The sequence below is a fragment of the Bidens hawaiensis genome, unplaced genomic scaffold (genome assembly GCF_021521415.1).
Source record: "Bidens hawaiensis isolate Kalapana, Puna unplaced genomic scaffold, B.hawaiensis_p1.1 tig00029371_1, whole genome shotgun sequence".
Lineage (NCBI taxonomy): Eukaryota > Viridiplantae > Streptophyta > Magnoliopsida > Asterales > Asteraceae > Bidens > Bidens hawaiensis.
Window position 1 is genome coordinate 1 of NW_027505155.1, and position 18969 is coordinate 18969.

The window sequence follows — 18969 nt, forward strand, 5'->3', positions numbered from 1 at the left end:
TAAAGTCCTTCATAACATCGAACCGGTTAATATTTGGATAATAGCGAGTCACTGTTGAGTAGTACTACTGGGTTTAACAAACCCCACCCAACGCTAAACTCGACTGGAGGTCGAGTGGGTGTAATCTTGGCTAAACACATACCATGGTCGGGATAGACCTGGTGGCAAGGCAAATGATAAACAGTCAGCTTCGGTGTCGAACACTTAGTAATACTTGTTTTATAGGCTAGCTACCTATAGATATATAATTGACATAACACTATCTGGTAACGCAAAACGCTTAACGCAAAACGCTGAACGCAAAACGCTGAACGCAAAACGCTGAACGCTTTATTTTATATAAACTTGTGAACTCACCAACCCCGTGTTGACACTTTTAGTATGTTATTCTCAGGTAGCCGAGGCGGGCGCGCGGTTTAGGATCATGCATTGCTTGAAACACTTTTAATTATGCAAACTTATTTTAAACTGTTATCATTGGGTTTTTAAGTCATCCTGCGTGACGCAACATTGGTTTCTATGGTTTTACGCTTCCGCACTTATTTTCATTTAAACGTTTTTATGGTTTGATTATAACTAATGATTCCGATCCTGTTAGTTCACACCCTCTGACGGTAAAACTCCGTTAGTGGATTTTGAGGGTGTGACAGATTGGTATCAGAGCCATTGGTTATAGCGAACTAGAAGCTGCGTGCATACTAGACTATAACCGCGACGACCCATTAGTTATAATGATACGCACTGCATAGATTTGTGTAGTCTTTGTTATCTATTCTCTTTACCTCTTTCACTCATACGCGCGCATACACGGCTTACCTGAAGGAATGTCGACGCCGCCATCATCATCATCATCATCATCATCATCCGATCCGATGACTCATGCTCACGGGAAAGAACCGCAGATACCTACTGCATCGCCACCCCGAGTAGTTCCGAACTCGAAGCTCCCGCACCGAAGAGGTACCGTCTGTCCGGAGGAATGTACGAAAACGAAGTTAGCTGGGATTGGTACCCTAACATGATCAGACGTATGGTCTATCGCGAACAAGTTCCCCCGTTACCTCACCCGAACCACCCTGCTTACCCCAACACCCTACCACCCATAACCGAACCTGTAGAGCGTGTTCTCGCAGCTGTTGTCTCATGCTTGGAGCGTGACGTGGGTTACATGCGCTATACGAGAGCGAACGTTTCCGGACTGTTAAAAGACAGAACCGAGACTAAGGAGGAGATTGCCCGCATGGCAGCGGCAATGAAGGAAATGCAAGAGGCTAGTGATCAACAGATGAAGACTATGAGGAAGATGCAAGCCGAGATGATAGACTTGCAAGAGAAACTCCAGGTAGCAAGGACCCGAACCAAGATAGCTTTAGAGCGCTGCGATGTCTTACAAATGCAAATTGCTCAAAACGCAGCCGAACCCGAGGCAGAGCCTGAGGCAGAACCTTAGGCAGAGCATGAGGCAGAGTCTGAAGAAGAACCGGAGGAAGAACCGGCGGAGGAGGAGGCACACTCAGAGGTGTCCTCAGACGATGACATCTAGACACGGTCGCGGTAATATCAACTTGACTGCAACAGAACTCCAAACTCTGCTGAATGACCACGCGGCGGCCACTCTAGCCGCACATGTTCAGAACCAAGCTGGAGGTCCAAGTGGAACGTGTACCTTCAAGAATTACCTTGACTGCAAGCCCAGTTCGTTTAAGGGCACTGAGGGAGCTATAGACTTTCTGCGTTGGGCTGAGAAGGCCGAGTCGGCATTTGAGATGTGCAATTGTCCCCCTGCCAGTAGGGTCAAATTCGCTGCTGGAACACTTGAGGATTCTGCCCTCACTTGGTGGAATTCGAACGTGCAGATCCTTGGATTGGAACTGGCTAACGCGATGAACTGGGAGGAGTTCAAAAACATGATGCGAGAGGAGTACTGTCCGAGAAAGGAGATTTCGAAGTTAGAGTCAGAATTTTGGTCACTGAAGATGGTGGGCTCAGAAATCGAAGCCTACACTACTCGTTCTCACGAGTTAGCGGTGATGTGTCCGCGGATGGTAGGTCCGCCGAGTAAGAGGATTGAAATGTATATCGATGGGTTAGCATCGCAAATTCAGGGCATGGTGACGTCTTCCATACCAGCCACGATTCAACAGGAGATCCGTTTAGCTCACAAACTGACGGATCAAGCAGTGACCCAAGGTGCGCTACCACCTAGGGGTTCAACCGCGAAAGCCCGTGACAACCCGAGCAATGACAACCACAGCAACAGCAACCCGAGCAGCGGAAAGAGGAAGTTTGACAACACCAGATCCTCGTCCTCGAACCTCCCACCGCAACAACACTACCGTAAGCCCGAATTCACTAGGAGCTTTAACAGTCAAAGTCACAACAACAATAACAACGGTAGCGGGCAGGGTTCGAGCGGATATGCTGGGAAATATCCGAAGTGCAATAGGTGCAACTATCATCATATTGGCCCATGTGACCGTGTCATGTGTCAGAGATGCGGAAAGATGGGTCACCAGGCGAACGAATGTAGAGGAGACCTTGCGGCAAAGGGTGCTCCTAAACCACCTATGACGACGAAGGGATGTTTCGAATGTGGGCAGGAAGGTCATTTCAGGAAAGATTGTCCCAAGCTGAAACAGAACGACAACAACGGAAGTAATGGAAGTGGCAGTAGTGGTGGAAGCAATGGCAAAGGAAGAACTTTTGTAATTGGGTCGGGTCAAGCCCGCAATGATCCGTACGTGGTGACTGGTAAGTTCCCAGTGAACGATTGTTTTGCTTCTGTATTGTTTGACACTGGAGCTGATAGGAGTTTTGTGTCGAAAGCCTTTAGTCAACTCTTAGACCTAACTCCAACCCCGTTAGATGCTAAGTTTCCTGTTGAATTAGCTGACGGTAAGACTATAGAAACGACTCATGTACTTGCGGGATGTAAGTTAAAACTGGCAGGTCATGTCTTTGATATCGACCTTATTCCTTTTACGCTTAGTAGTTTTGATGTCGTGGTCGGCATGGACTGGTTATCTGAGAACCGAGCGGAGATTATATGTCACGACAAGATAGTCCACATTACTACCCCTTCCGGCGAGATCATTTCGATCCGGGGCGAGAGAAGCGGCATGACCACCAGCGTCATTACCCTCATGAAGGCGCAGAAGTATCTACAAAAGGGTCATCCGGCAATTTTGGCGCAGATTGTTGAGAAACCCGCGGATGAGAAGCGAATTGAAGATATACCGATTGTGCGCGATTTTCCGGAAGTTTTCCCGGAGGATTTGCCTGGACTCCCTCCTATTCGTCAAGTCGAATTCCAAATCGAGTTGACACCCGGTGCAGCACCCATAGCACGAGCCCCGTATCGGCTCGCACCGGCGGAGCTTCAGGAACTGTCCACTCAGTTGCAAGATTTATTGGATAAAGGTTTTATCCGACCTAGCTCATCGCCACGGGGAACCCCTGTCTTATTTGTCCGAAAGAAGGACGGGACTTTCCGCATGTGTATCGACTACCGGGAGTTGAACAAGGTGACGGTCAAGAACCGTTATCCTTAACCCCGAATTGATGATCTGTTTGACCAGCTTCAAGGATCGAGTTACTACTCGAAGATCGATCTGCGATCCGGTTATCATCAACTGAGAGTGCGCGAAGAAGATATCTCGAAGACGGCTTTCAGAACACGGTATGGTCACTACGAGTTTTCGGTTATGCCTTTTGGCATAACCAACGCACCAGCGGTATTTATGGATCTCATGAATCGAGTATGCAAGGCGTACCTCGACAAGTTTGTGATTGTTTTCATTGATGATATTCTTGTCTACTCCAAGAACGAGGCTGACCACGAAGAGCACTTGAAGTTAATTCTGGAATTGTTGAAGAAGGAACAACTGTATGCTAAACTCTCGAAATGTGAGTTTTGGCTTCGCGAAGTTCACTTTTTAGGACATGTGATCAACGAGAATGGTATCCATGTCGATCCCGGTAAGGTAGAGGCCATCAAAAACTGGGAAGCACCTAAGACTCCGACTGAGGTGCGGCAATTCCTAGGACTGGTCGGCTACTACCGGCGTTTCATCGAGGGATTTTCAAAGATTGCTCAACCCCTCACCGCTTTGACTCACAAGGGTACTAAGTACAATTGGGGAGACGCGCAAGAATCCGCTTTTCAACTATTGAAAACCAAACTCTGTAGCGCCCCTATTCTAGCCCTACCCGAGGGAACAGAGAATTTCGAGGTACATTGTGACGCATCGATACAAGGTCTCGGTTGTGTGCTGATGCAACTCGAGAAGGTTATAACCTATGCCTCTCGACAACTACGGGTTCACGAGAAGAACTACACGACCCATGATTTGGAACTCGGAGCTGTGGTGTTTGCCCTTAAGATATGGAGGCATTACTTGTACGGTACCAAGTTTACCATTTACACCGACCACAAGAGTCTCCAACATATCTACGATCAGAAGGAGCTAAACATGGGACAGCGTCGTTGGGTCGAGCTGCTTAAGGATTATGATTGTGCCATCAAGTACCACCCTGGCAAGACCAATGTAGTGGCCGACGCTCTCAGCAGGAAAGAAACTGATAAACCCAGGCGAGTGCGAGCATTGCAACTCACGATTCATGCCAACTTACCCGGTCAAATTCGCGAGGCGCAACTCGAAGCTTTGAAAGATGATAATCTTCCATCAGAACTCATGCGGGGCATGAACAAGCAACTTGAAACCAAATCGGACGGGGTCCGATATTTTGAGAACCAGATTTGGGTTCCACGATACGGAGAGTTGAGAACTCTAGTGATGGACGAAGCACACAAGTCCCGATATTCTATCCACCCCGGCTCAGATAAAATGTATCATGACTTAAAGGCACTTTACTGGTGGCCAAATATGAAAGCCGACATTGCCACCTACGTGAGCAAATGCTTGACTTGCGCCAGAGTCAAAATAGAATACCCGAAACCATCTGGTCTGCTGCAACAACCGGAACTTCCAATGTGGAAATGGGAACACATTTCCATAGATTTTATCACGGGATTACCTAAAACACCGACGGGATGCGATACCATCTGGGTGATCGTTGACCGATCGACTAAGTCTGCACACTTCTTAGCGATTAAGGAATCGGACAAAATGGAAAGATTGACTCGCGTCTACATGAAGGAAGTAGTGTCTAGACACGGAGTGCCTATCTCAATCATTTCTGATCGAGATTCCCTTTTCACTTCGCACTTTTGGAAGTCAATACAGAGCGCATTAGACACCCGTCTTGATATAAGCACAGCATACCATCCTCAGACGGATGGGCAAAGTGAACGAACTATTCAGACCTTAGAGGACATGTTGCGTGCATGTGTGTTGGATTTCGGAAAAAGTTGGGAACCTCACTTACCTCTGGTAGAGTTTTCGTATAATAACAGCTACCACGCAAGTATTAAAGCAGCGCCGTTTGAAGCGCTGTACGGACGGAAGTGTCGATCACCACTCTGCTGGGCAGAGGTGTGTGACAGCCAAATCACTGGTCCGGAACTGGTACTCGAAACTTCAGAAAAGATTGTTCAAATCCGAAATCGCAAGGCAGCAGCACGAGATCGCCAAAAGAGTTACGCCGACAAGCGCCGAAAGCCTCTCGAATTTCAAGTGAATGACCAAGTATTACTCAAAGTCTCACCTTGGAAAGGTGTGGTTCGCTTTGGTAAGCGAAACAAACTCAACCCACGATATGTTGGTCCCTACCGAATAACTGAGCGCATTGGTCCGGTGGCGTACTGACTGGACCTATCAACGGAACTCAGTGGCGTACACAATGTATTCCACGTATCCAATTTGAAGAAATGCTTATCCGATGAAACCCAAGTAGTCCCTTTGGATGAACTACAACTTGATGAACAGTTACGTTTCATTGAGGAACCAGTCGAGGTTTTGGATTGGGAAACCAAAACGCTCAAGCACAGCAAAATTCCAATCGTTAAGGTTCGTTGGAACTCGAGACGTGGACCGGAGTTCACGTGGGAACGCGAGGATCAAATGATGAAAAAGTATCCTCATCTTTTTGAAGGGCTGACCAAACACAGAAAACCGCGAAACCTGACAAACCGTCAGAAATCACCGGAGGTATGATTAAATTTCGGGACGAAATTTCTTTCTACTAGGGGATGATATGACAAACTGCAAATTTTTCTTACTTTTTCAGACACTCATCAAAATTCTTTAACATGGGAATGATGTGACAATCGTCAATTTCAGGTTAACTCCGTTAACTCAACTCCGTCAATTCAAACTTAAGATCATTGAATCTATAACGCACACCTCATTACATTTCAACTAGGGTTTAAATGACGCTTAACACTTACTACATGTGTAGTCTTTCGGGAATTGCACCGAAACGCAAACGAGTTGACGCAAACGATTGATGAATAAACGGAAAACGTCAAAACAATAATTATGTGATAATTATGTGTTAGACTTATGTGTTATGTGATAACATAGTATAAAACGCTAACTCAAGATGCAAACTAGTTAATTTAAACTAGATAAGTAATACTGAGAAGTTGAGGGACTTGAATGTAACATGTTATGTTTATAAATAATACTAAACCTTAAACCTAAAACACTTTTCTTTTTCTTTTCCTCTAACCCCGATCGGAAACCCAAGCCCCTCTCCCCTTGGCTGCCGTCGACATACACACACATATACACCATCAATTTCAAGTTTTGATTGAAGAATTAGGTGCTAGGAAGGTATAATCGATTATCCTATGCATCCTTCATACTTGATTTTGATGTTTGTTGGGTTAACTACAAACCCTAGCTGTCGATTTTTTATGGTGTCGTGTTAATATGATTGTTGTTGATTTGTTAATGATATGATAACTAGAATTGATATTGTTACATGCTAATTACTTGTGTCTTTGATTTGAGTTCAAACAAAAACCCTAATCATGTATGTAATGTGTAATTGATGTGCATGGATGGTGTTTATGGAGTCTAGAGTATTATATGAATGCATGATAGTTCATAGATTGTTAATATGTTGAGTTTGGATGCAAACAGTTTCTGGACAGAATGTGTTATTGATGTTTAAGTGACTGTAACGAAGTGTAAATGTAAAAATTGGTTGAGATTATTGATACTACAGTAAACTAGGTTGAGTCTAGTTTCTAAAGAATATAAGCTTGTAATTTTTGGACAAGTAGAAGTTAACTTTTATGATTTTACAAAAACGTTGTGCAAAGCTGAGCTGTTAGACCTGCTGTTAGGATGTTTTGTAAATATTATATCTCATGAACTACGAGACCAATTGGGTTGGTTCCACTTCTGGAAGTTGACTTATTGAGTTAGGAACCTAACCCAAGTGGTCTTGCATTTATTGGATTTTTTGTTTAACGGAAATTTCAAATAACATTCTGTTGCGCATGAATTTGACTGTTATGAGTTTGCTGTAATGATTTGATGATTGTGAGAAAACTTTGTGGAATAAAAATATAATAAAATATGTTCTGGAAACCTAAGACATATATGCTTCTGTGATGATTTTTGGTAAATTAATTGAGATGCTATGATCGGTGGAGTAGTACAATCTTTCAAGTAGGATTTCTGTCTCGGTGAAACTAGCTGCTGAGTTTTGTGAAAATGCATGAAACATGATACTTGCTAATTTATTATCGTGTTTTGACCAAATTGCCCTTGAGGGGAATGATTGCAAGTTAATTGTCGTGTTTTGACCAAAATGCCCATGCGGGGAATAATTGCTAATTGATTGTAATGATTTGACCAAATTGCCCTTACGGGGAGTAATTGCTAGTGATGTACTTTATGAATACGTGACACGTAAACAATTGTTCACACATGTATTGTATCACGAATGTACTTGTTAAAGTCACACACGATTCACAAACGAAACACGAAACATGTTATGTGCATAGGTATTATGTGCCGGGTCTAGAGACTCGATAATATTCCGACACTTAGAAAAATCTCTTTGTTGTTTTAGAACGCTAGAGAGAGTTTTTCTGTGACGAGCATCTTGGTGATTTAATTTGGGAATTTCTTCGCAAACAGTGAGTTTCACTTTCCCCTTTTAAACTTTTTAAACGCTTTTCTCTTGGGGGAGATAACATACTCCTAACGCATTTTAGATTTTGTTAATATAGATTATATATCACTTGTAAAGACTAAGTGGCAAACGCGTAAACTAAAGTCCTTCATAACATCGAACCGGTTAATATTTGGATAATAGCGAGTCACTGTTGAGTAGTACTACTGGGTTTGACAAACCCCACCCAACGCTAAACTCGACTGGAGGTCGAGTGGGTGTAATCTTGGCTAAACACATACCATGGTCGGGATAGACCTGGTGGCAAGGCAAATGATAAACAGTCAGCTTCGGTGTCGAACACTTAGTAATACTTGTTTTATAGGCTAGCTACCTATAGATATATAATTGACATAACACTATCTGGTAACGCAAAACGCTTAACGCAAAACGCTGAACGCAAAACACTGAACGCAAACGCTAAACGCTTTATTTTATATAAACTTGTGAACTCACCAACCCCGTGTTGACACTTTTAGTATGTTATTCTCAGGTAGCCGAGGCGGGCGCGCGGTTTAGGATCATGCATTGCTTGAAACACTTTTAATTATGCAAACTTATTTTAAACTGTTATCATTGGGTTTTTAAGTCGTCCTGCGTGACGCAACATTGGTTTCTATGGTTTTACGCTTCCGCACTTATTTTCATTTAAACGTTTTTATGGTTTGATTATAACTAATGATTCCGATCCTGTTATTTCACACCCTCTGACGGTAAAACTCCGTTAGTGGATTTTGAGGGTGTAACATTTTCAAACAAGAATGTATAAGTAAAGCGTGTAAAACTATATAAAAGACGGGTATGAAAAAGTTCAAACAACTCCTCACATAAAGGAATACATTTATGGTCATAGCTATCATAGTTGTATATTCATCAACATCAACATAGTAAAAAAAACCTTTCTCTGCCCACATTCATCAACAAATTCCTTAGATAATTTAGCAAAAATTGATGTTAAAATTGTAAATGTTGTTATTCAAAATTAGAGTATTTTGGTTGTTGGTTAAATGTCTAAAGTCAAATCAAACCTGTTGGTCAAGTTTTTTTTCCTTCTTTTTGTTCAAAAGTGCAATAAAGAAAATCGGATCGACCAAAAAGAAAATTATCGCAAACCTTAAGGTTCATGTAATCACGACTAAGTGTGTATCTTCTAGCCCTTCCAAATTTCATATCATATGTAAGGCTATTATTTAAGTGATAATACTTGCTTTGTCAAACATCCAAACTACATTTACCATTTGTGACAACAATAAATAAACTTTTAAGGTCACAATTACACATGTCATCCGACACATTTATAAGATTTAAAAAAAGATTAACAAAGTACCTGATTTTGAGCACGAATAACATCATCATCTAGGTTACCAGTATGTTTATGGAAAATCCACTCTTGAAATGTCTCCCAAGTCATACATCCTACAACTAAAAGATATTCTACAAGTATAACTAAGGAGAGGCATTATAATTCGCGAAAATATACCAAATCAAATGAACAACATTCAAAGAGATACAAATTATAGGCAATATGCTTCTAATTTCATAGAATGAAAACATCAGTATATTGGGAAACAAATGCAATTACCATTCATCCTTGGAACATAAACCAATCACCATGCAATGCATATAACATTGATAAGAATTCCTCAAAAGTGTGTGTGTGTGTGTGTGTGTGTGTGTGTGTGTATTATGATGCTACATAAGTAACTAAAGCTAACATTATGAGACTTGACGATGCTTGTATTGTGGATAATAACTTATAATAATTATCATAATTACTTAACCCCACTAATGGTAAACCTTTGAGCTTCCTCCAACTTCATTAAGCAAAGGACGTAGGAGTACTTTCGTAAGTGGATGAAGCTTTATCAAGTTGCACCAGACGCTTTAAGAATGAATCCAAGTGTTGGCAAATTACTTTTTATGCCCAATTATGAAATGTCTCTTTTGCCCTTTTCATATAATTCTGAAATTACCTCTATTGCCCATCACTCTTCCTTTATATATAATATAGATATAGATGTGCATTCGTGTGAAAAATTAACTTTTTACAATAAGTTAGTATTAAATTCGATCTCACTACTATACGTAACAATTTATATATATTTATATATATATATATAATACACCAAACAAGGGTAAATTAAGACATACATTTTTAAGTAAATTACAACACTAAAAGCATGAGGTATATGTGTTAGTAAGGGTGAACATGTCTTTAAACACAATCCATTTAACTTACAAGTTTGGTCTCTCATCTTTAACCATATTATGTTTTTAATTTAACTTGTAAACTAACTTCTCACCCATGATTTTTAAACGACTATAGCCTTTTCATACGTTAATATTTTTATAAACAAATTGCACCATAAAAACGAGTATTTTATTCTCTTTAATTTGAATATGATATTGTTGTAATTTTTTTTTCATTTTAAATAAATTAATATGTTATGTAGGGGTGTTCAGTGTCGGTTTTGATTGTATTTAAGTTAAACTTGTGAGTCTAACCGTTAATACTGGTTTTTTGTCGTTCAAAACCAAACTCTACCATTGAAAGTTGAAATAGAATCGTTACTAACAGCATGGTTCCAGTTTGGTTTCACAGTTAAACTTTAATAATAAATTTAGTTTAAAATAATTAATAATTTAAATGTACCGTCAATTTTAAATAAAAACCAACATAATATGATACTTGAGATGATCATAAATAAAAAATGATAATTTTAGCCACGTAAATGGTAAATATTAATGGAAGATGTAGGACGTGAAATAATAACAACAAAGATTACAAAAGAAATCATATTGCAATTAGGTTAATTTACAGTATTTTCTGGTTTCATATGACCGGTTGCCGATATAAACCGTGAACCAAATGTTCACTACGTTTTGAAAATTTTGAAATCGACCAACAAACCGAAAGTAAAAAAGAAAAAGAAAAAAGAAGTCAAACCAATGATCAATTTAAACGATTTCAAGGTTTTAACCAAACCATAAACACTTATATTTGTACATGATTAACAAGTTCAAACACCCGCTGCATCGCGCGGGCACCCGTCTAGTATATATATATATATATATATATATATATATATATATATATATATATATATATATATATATATATATATATATATATATATATGATGGCTTTGAAACTCAAACATGTTGTATTCTAGCCATTTCATATTAAGACCGATATAAATGTGAACATCATCATCGCAACATGCGACAACTTTTGCTAGTTATATATATAAAGAGTTCATTGTAAGTTGACAGAATTACAAATTTTGTCCTTTAAACAAAGCCAATTTACAGTTCGTGTTCTTTTTTTAGTTTCTTTGCAGGCTGTGTCCTTTAAACATTGTTTTCCTACACGTTATGTCCTTTACGCTAACTGGGTTAGAAAAACTCAGTTAAATACCCTCACGTGAGGCGCATGTGAGGACATTTTTGTCCTTTCGTCTGTACCTCCAACAAAACCCCTTTATCAGTTTTAATCTCCATAAATCAAATCTTACTCCGTCCGCCGGCAATGCTGTCGGAATCCACAGACAAACCACCACCACAATAAACCACCACAATGTCACCACCAACCAAACACCCACGTGACCTGAAACACCGAACCTCCGTACCGCCTGCGTCTCCGCCACCGGTTCCATCGCTACCCACGTCACACTTAATGGTGCCGTCAAGCGTCAACTTCCGTACAGACGCCGTGTCTCGTTAGCCTTCTAGCGCCATCTCCTCCGCCCGTTCCCAGATCTCGTCCATATAATTGATATCTGAAGTGAATTTCTTAAACCCTAAGTGTGAATGTCTTGGAAAAGAAAATGATAATAGAATTGGAATTGGAGCCCCGAGTAATCGTATTGCTTGGGTTAAACAAACCTAACCCTAGAGTTTAGATATTTTGTCGAGTTAAAAGGAATTGGGGCTGTTGGATTGTGTTGCTGTGGAAGGAATCAATGGTGGAGTTTGGATAATGGTGTGTTTGTTGGGTTCACGAGCTTGGATAATATTGAAAACCCAGGTTGTGTTGGTGGTGTTGGTGTGGAGACATGGAGGGAGGGAGAGGAGTAGAGAGAGAGAGAGAAGATGGGAAGAGAGAGATATAATCACTTTAATATATATTATTTATTTTTACAATATATATTTGAACCAGTTCGTTGAGAAGACCAATATGTCCTCACATGCGCCTCACGTGAGGGTATTTAACTGAATTTTTCTAACCCAGATAGCGTAAAGGACATAACGTGTAGAAAATAATGTTTAAAGGACACCGCCTGCAAAGAAACTAAAAAAAGGACACGAACCGTAAACTGGCTTTGTTTAAAGGACAAAATTTGTATTTCTGTCTTGTAAGTTAACAAACATTACGAAAACATAAACGATTAGCACCAAGAAGCTTTATTAAAAATAAACTAATAGTAAAACACATTCCTAAGCCCATCCTTTGACCCGCGGTGAAGCTGATTCCATCCATTTGACATTCTGCATTGGGTGCGTTGACATTCTGTGATAAGCGGCTCTAGTGGTTTTGTGTCCATCAACTTGAGGCATTCGTTAGCACAGAGATCGAGAGTACAATTTTTTGAATTGACATTAGGGTGAAATAATTTTGCATCTGCATTTTGAATGGAACCAAACCAAATCCAAATTAAATTGCTAGCAAAATGGCAATTATAAATAATTTAGACTAGTTAATTTCCAAAAACTAGACATTAGTTACTAGAAAATAAATAGCTAGGTGTTAGAGGAAATTAAATGACAATAAAATTAACTTTTAAAAGTATTAATTACCATTATGCCATGGGGTATACTCAAATCCCTACATAAGTTATAGTGACATGACACTTTAAAGATGGATTAAACCACTCCTCACTTGTATTAAATGTGTTAAAAAGGCCCATGGATTATGCTTTTAACCTGTTAAAATGAACAATATGTATTAATTACTAACTGATTTGTTATATTAATTATTTGTTAAACGGACATGGCACTTTAAAAATGGATTAAACCAATCCCCACTTGTGTTAAATGTGTTAAAAAGGCCCATGGTTATGCTTTTAACGTGTTAAAATGAACAATATGTATTAATTACTAACTGATTTGTTATATTAATTATTTGTTAAACGGGTTAAACCATTTCTTTGGATGACATAGAGTGAAAGAGAAAAAATGAGTGATGTGAAGCTTATGTAGAATTAAGATGAGTTAGAGTAAACCCTATAACCTTAGAGTTGCTTGTGTCAACCGGGGACGAAGCATGATTAGTCTCACAACTGATATTTACAAATTACAAGTACCAAGAAGAGGAAAACAAACATACTATAAAAAACTATAAAGTTTCTAATTTATTAAAAAAACAATAAAAATGTCTAAAAAGTTTAAATATACTTTCTCCATAAAAGTTTAAAAAACTTTTAATTATATTTCACTAGCTAGTTTCTCAATTTTTTTATAAAGTAACTCAGCAAATAATACTAAAATGTCTTTATAGAAACAAATAAAAAATATTGTATATGTTTTCTTATCATATTTCTTTTCAATCACACACAAAAAAAAACCATAATTTAATTATTTTTTTCTTTAGGTTTATGTGCATGAAATTAATGACACCTAAAAACACATAACCAAACTTACTGATCAAGTCATATGTTATTTATTTATATTTTATTTGTTAAACTAATATGACTTTTTTTAATGTAAACTATCCATGTAATTATTTTTAAAAAAAAAAAACACTACATAAAAAAATAAAAGAACAAAAAACAGTTTAATGAAGAATTTTTCTTACGGTTGTTTTAAAAAAATTATTTATAATGTGTAAAAAAAATTTATTTTAGAAGTTAGTAAAAAAAACCTTTTTTAAACTAATTATAATAAATAAAAGAAATCAAAATGGCAAAAAGGTAAACAAAAAGGTATAAATTGTATTAAGGTGAAACATAAAAGAAAGAGGTACGTTTAGTAAAAGTTGAGAGGAGAGCGATCAATATATTTAACAAACCCCCCAACTTTAATCCTATTATCTCCCTTGTTTGACTACAATCTCCAAGTTATATAAAAGATAGCTACATAGTCCCCTTTGAACTTCAAGTTATATAAAATAGCTAACATCGTCTACGCCATTTCTTAACAGACAAATGATGTAACTTATTATTATTTTTTTGTCATTTTGTAAATACTAAGTAAATAGTTTGTGTGGAATCTTGATTTATAATCGAATCCTTGAGCTGGCAATTCAAATATGTGACCATGCTTAAAATTACTTATTTCAATCCTCTATACAATTCCTGTCAGAAACAATATAGAATTCAACAATGCTATAGGATAGTGAAGCACATCAAGGAGTTAGTAAGTCTATTCTAATTGTATAACCCATTGAGGTTTGCCATTTTGTAAAATATATATCGAGGTTTCCTGAATTGTTGTTTGGCACGTTAATTCATCGCCTCTTTTTTAAGTTGCATGGCACATGACCATCACGTTATGGATATATTTTTACATTAATTTGACATGTATTTTTACAAGATCATGTAATGGACAAACTTCCAGTTTAAAAATATGCTCAACAGTTGTTTTTACTTAATGAACTTCTGGTCCCATCATGTTCACTTTCCCATTTAAGTCATTGAAAAACTTAAATGTTTTTTACTTACGAATATTGTTTATTTATAATGTTCGTGATGAGTTGATTTCTTTTATACGTATAAGGGGACATCATTTGCTATTGTTATTGATACATATATCTATAGTAAGCGTGCGAAGATATGTATTTACGGTTCTAGTGTCTGAAAATTTATAAAAAACGTAAAATAAAATTATTACTTAATGTCGTGTCTTATTACGTTACTAAAGCATAAAGTAAAATATAATCTTATAACTTAATTCGTTATGTCAATATTTCTAATGCTCTCAATGTCTAAGAAAACTAAAATAATTTATAACTTTTAGTAATAACTTCTATTGAGAAATTTAAAACACCATAAATAAAATATGATTTTAACAATATACAACGTCGAATTCTACTAAAAAGATGTAAATTCTTAAGAAACGACATAAACACAACGCGTGTGGGAATGTATTCAACAAAACCGTAAAGATCTAGATTTAGTAGCAAAGATAAAACCCGACATACTTTAGATCTAGTAACACACAGTTGGAGTCGGGGGTAAACACAATTTCAGAAAAATCCAGTTGATCTCGATCATACATACCTCATTTAGAAAAAGTTTAAAAATATATATCTTTTTTTAAGTAGAATTTATACTCGATCCATAACCTATTACTATAGTGGTATTTAAGTATTTTCAAATCCTTGTAAATGCAGACTAGTGGTAGGATTTTTAATTTACAAAAAAATAAAAATAAAAAAAATAAAAAAGAATTCATACTCCAACAAAAAAAAGCTTTTGATTGTGTTTAAACTAAAGCCCTTTTCCCATGTTGTCACTTTATGTTATAATCTGGTGTCACAATAATTGTATGTGGTAAATTTGTATCCAAGAAATTCAAGAATATAAACATACATGTTTAAAAAAAAAGACAAATCTTCATGTCTAATCAGCATTCATTATACTTGTTGTAAGAAAAGTAGTTTTTGATATATGGCCCAAGAATGGTTGTTTTTCCCATTTCATCTAATTTCATTTTCGTATGCTTTAACTTTTAACTTTTGTTTTCTTACATTTACTTTTGCTCACATGGGCTCAACTTTATATATATCAACTCATAACCTCTCTTTGAATTCAGATTCTACACCCATTCTTTCAACTTTCTCAAAAATGCCTAAAATCCTCCACCTCAACTTCTTCCTCTCCTTGTTCTTGTTCACACACGTTAGTGTTTCCAGGGATCCGATAAATGCTTGCCTCCACGGTAAACTTAATTACACAGGTACGAGTTAATTCTAATTTTGATGAGTGCAAATCTTTATGATCACACTTTAACTAGTAATACCTTAACATTAAGGTATGTATAATACATGGGCCAATATATGATCTAGCCAAAAGATGTATTACAAAAAACCCTCCAAATTTGTTGCATAAATCTTGTTGATCATTTGTATAACAAAAACACTTAATGTTTAACGGCATACATTCAAGCTACATTATGGACTCTTCACTCTTGTGTAGCAACTAGTAATGATTTTCTTTACACTCTTGTAAACCAAACCTACCTGCTGAAACTTAAAACCGATCCTAACCAAACCTTTATTAACGGTTCGGTTTTATTTGGTCAAGATTGAATTATAATCATGTTTCACAAATTTTGCAACACTTATTTAAGATTATTAGATGCACGTACATATAAAAAACATTCATAATATTAATATAGAACCACACTAAGTAATTAATTAATATTTGAAATTAACTAGTATATCTACGCTATTTTCATGATTTTTACACTGCTTCTTATCTTGGTTTTCAAACAGGCTCCCCACTGGAATCCTCACAGGAAAGGTGCTCATCTATGTGTAAGTAATTAACATCGGAAACCAACTAGCCAGTCTTCAATTACAATTACAATTTTGCTATTTAATTTGCAATCAAAATGCAGATGCAAGAGTAGTTCTCCATGAGTTTAAACCAAAAAATTGTACGTGTGATCTCTGCGACACAGAGTGCTTCAAGGTGTTTGATGTTGATCGTGAAGACCTGCTTTGCATAGACTGTCAAGGCACACAATGCATATGTTGCATACGGGAGCTTGATCCTAGCGGATCCACTTCATCACCGGTCAATGGATGGGCATCACCATGAGTCAATGGATGGGCATGGACATGGGTTTTACTGTTAGCATATGGTGACTTATTAGTTCTTCAAGAGATGTAACTAGCTAGGAGGGGGTTTAGACTTAATTAGCACAACCTCTAAATTATCTTTATAAATGCTTTGGGTGAATGGTAAGTATTTGCATTGTCTTTATGGTGACTTAGTTGTGGATGCGAGTAGTTTATTTGTAATAAACCTTTTGGCTGCTTACTGCTTATGTTTTTCACTATTTCATTCTGTCTGTTGTCTTTCACTGGACTCTTCATATATATGACTAGCAAAAGTGACCGCACATTGAGGCGGGACATTTGTATCAGTCGCAATGCCGTTCACCATAGGAAAATGGATACAATACAACTTGTTTGAGTTGCAAAGTACAGTAAAATGGATGCAATACAATCTGCTAAAACTTTGTTACAACTATAGGTTCCTTCTATGCAACAACTGTTTGTATACATCCACAGTTATCAAAAAAAAAATATATATATATATATATATTGTGCTTTTGATCTTGACAGCAGCAGATTTTTAAACATCATCATTCTAATCAATGTTTCTGCATCAGTTAACATTTCTGCAAACATATTTGAATAGCAATAGAAAATGCAGCATCATCTTCAGTTACTAGTTTAGATTCAAACAATAGATCTTTTTCGACCAATTTAGAGATTAATGCGCCATTTTGTCACTTCAATGGTCATAAAGTACATTGTGCGATGTGAAAACTTGTGTGTTTGGCCCTAATAGTTAAAATGACCAATCATTACTATGAACTGCTACTAACAACAATGTTTGTGTGAGGGAACAGTGTGAATAACTGAATATAATAAACAGAAGATATTGTGTCGATCCATTGAAGGTTGGTTGTGGTTAGGCCTGACAGTGTTGACCCATATATATCATTCTAAAATTAGGTTGATATGGGATTAATATTTCAAATGATATGGGTTGTTGTTTCTTATAGAACTTAGAGTGGATTGATTATGATGGGATAAATGGATTGGTGTCATTTTAATATTTTTCAACGATACGTGTGTAATGCGACATCGGACGTGTAACCCGTGCCAATACACGCGTAAAGCGGCCTCGCTGGTACGCGTGCAACCCGACGACCCGACACTTGTTCAGACCCGAACCAAATTGACCCTTATCTGAATCGAACCGTTCTGACCCTTGACCAGAACTTGCCAAATCTGGTTGTGGTAATAGTAGCAACGTAACAAACCGGTCAGATTCTAAAGATATACACGCAGCTCGTCTACATCGTTTCTTGATCACATTCATTTTCCATTTCATGGATCTAAATAACCACCCCTTAATGGGACTTTGATTATATATATATATATATATATATATATGAAGAAACGTGGATCGACTCACTGGTAGACGATCTACTTTCCTCGGGTGTGATTATACTATTTCACCGATGGTTCTCTGGGATCTGGGTTCTTCCACCTACAAAATGAACAGCACCGTCAACTTACCCCTCAGAAAGGGACAGAGTGGTCCTCTTTGGGGTAACCCTCCGGTGTGAGAATAAGTGTTTGTAGGAGAAGATAATAATATCAGGGTAAGAAAATTTGGAGAGTATTGCTTGATATAGCTGAATACTGTATAATTGTGTCTGTTATTGGATGTTCTTCCTTGTGGAGTTGATGTGGTATTTATAGTGCTAGGGTTTCCACTGATTGGGCTTAGACCCAGTTAGAGCCTTGTTGGCCTCCTCCAATTGCTTTGCGCCACGTGTCCTTCAGGGACACCTGGTGCTTTTTCATTGGTTATAATCACGTGGTAGCACATGGGTTTTGCTGAGTTGTCCACCTTTCATTGGCAGCTGTCAACATCAGCATATTCTTATTCCTTAAAAAGATACCTTCTGGAAGGTTGTCTGACGTGCACAATCAAGGTTGCCCTAATCCTGATTTGGATAAGGACGAGGTTGATTATATGCATGTGTGATATGCGCCTATCCTGAGGATGCGGGAGGTCTTCTCTTTATTCTCACGCGCAGATGTTTCATGCGCAGATGTGATATGCACAAGCATGTGATATGCGCCACGCGCGGATGCGCCACGCGCAGGTGTGATATGCGTGAGCATATGTG

The 18969-nt window shown here is 37.8% G+C and overlaps 1 long non-coding RNA gene across 1 annotated transcript; it reads left to right on the top strand.

Moving 5' to 3' along the window:
- The first annotated feature begins 15664 nt into the window (after window positions 1-15664).
- On the top strand, window positions 15665-17108 carry LOC143611108 (uncharacterized). The gene is made up of 3 exons (XR_013149707.1): window positions 15665-15987; window positions 16526-16567; window positions 16651-17108. It is a non-coding gene; the product is annotated as an uncharacterized LOC143611108 (long non-coding RNA).
- The last annotated feature ends 1861 nt before the right edge of the window (window positions 17109-18969 follow it).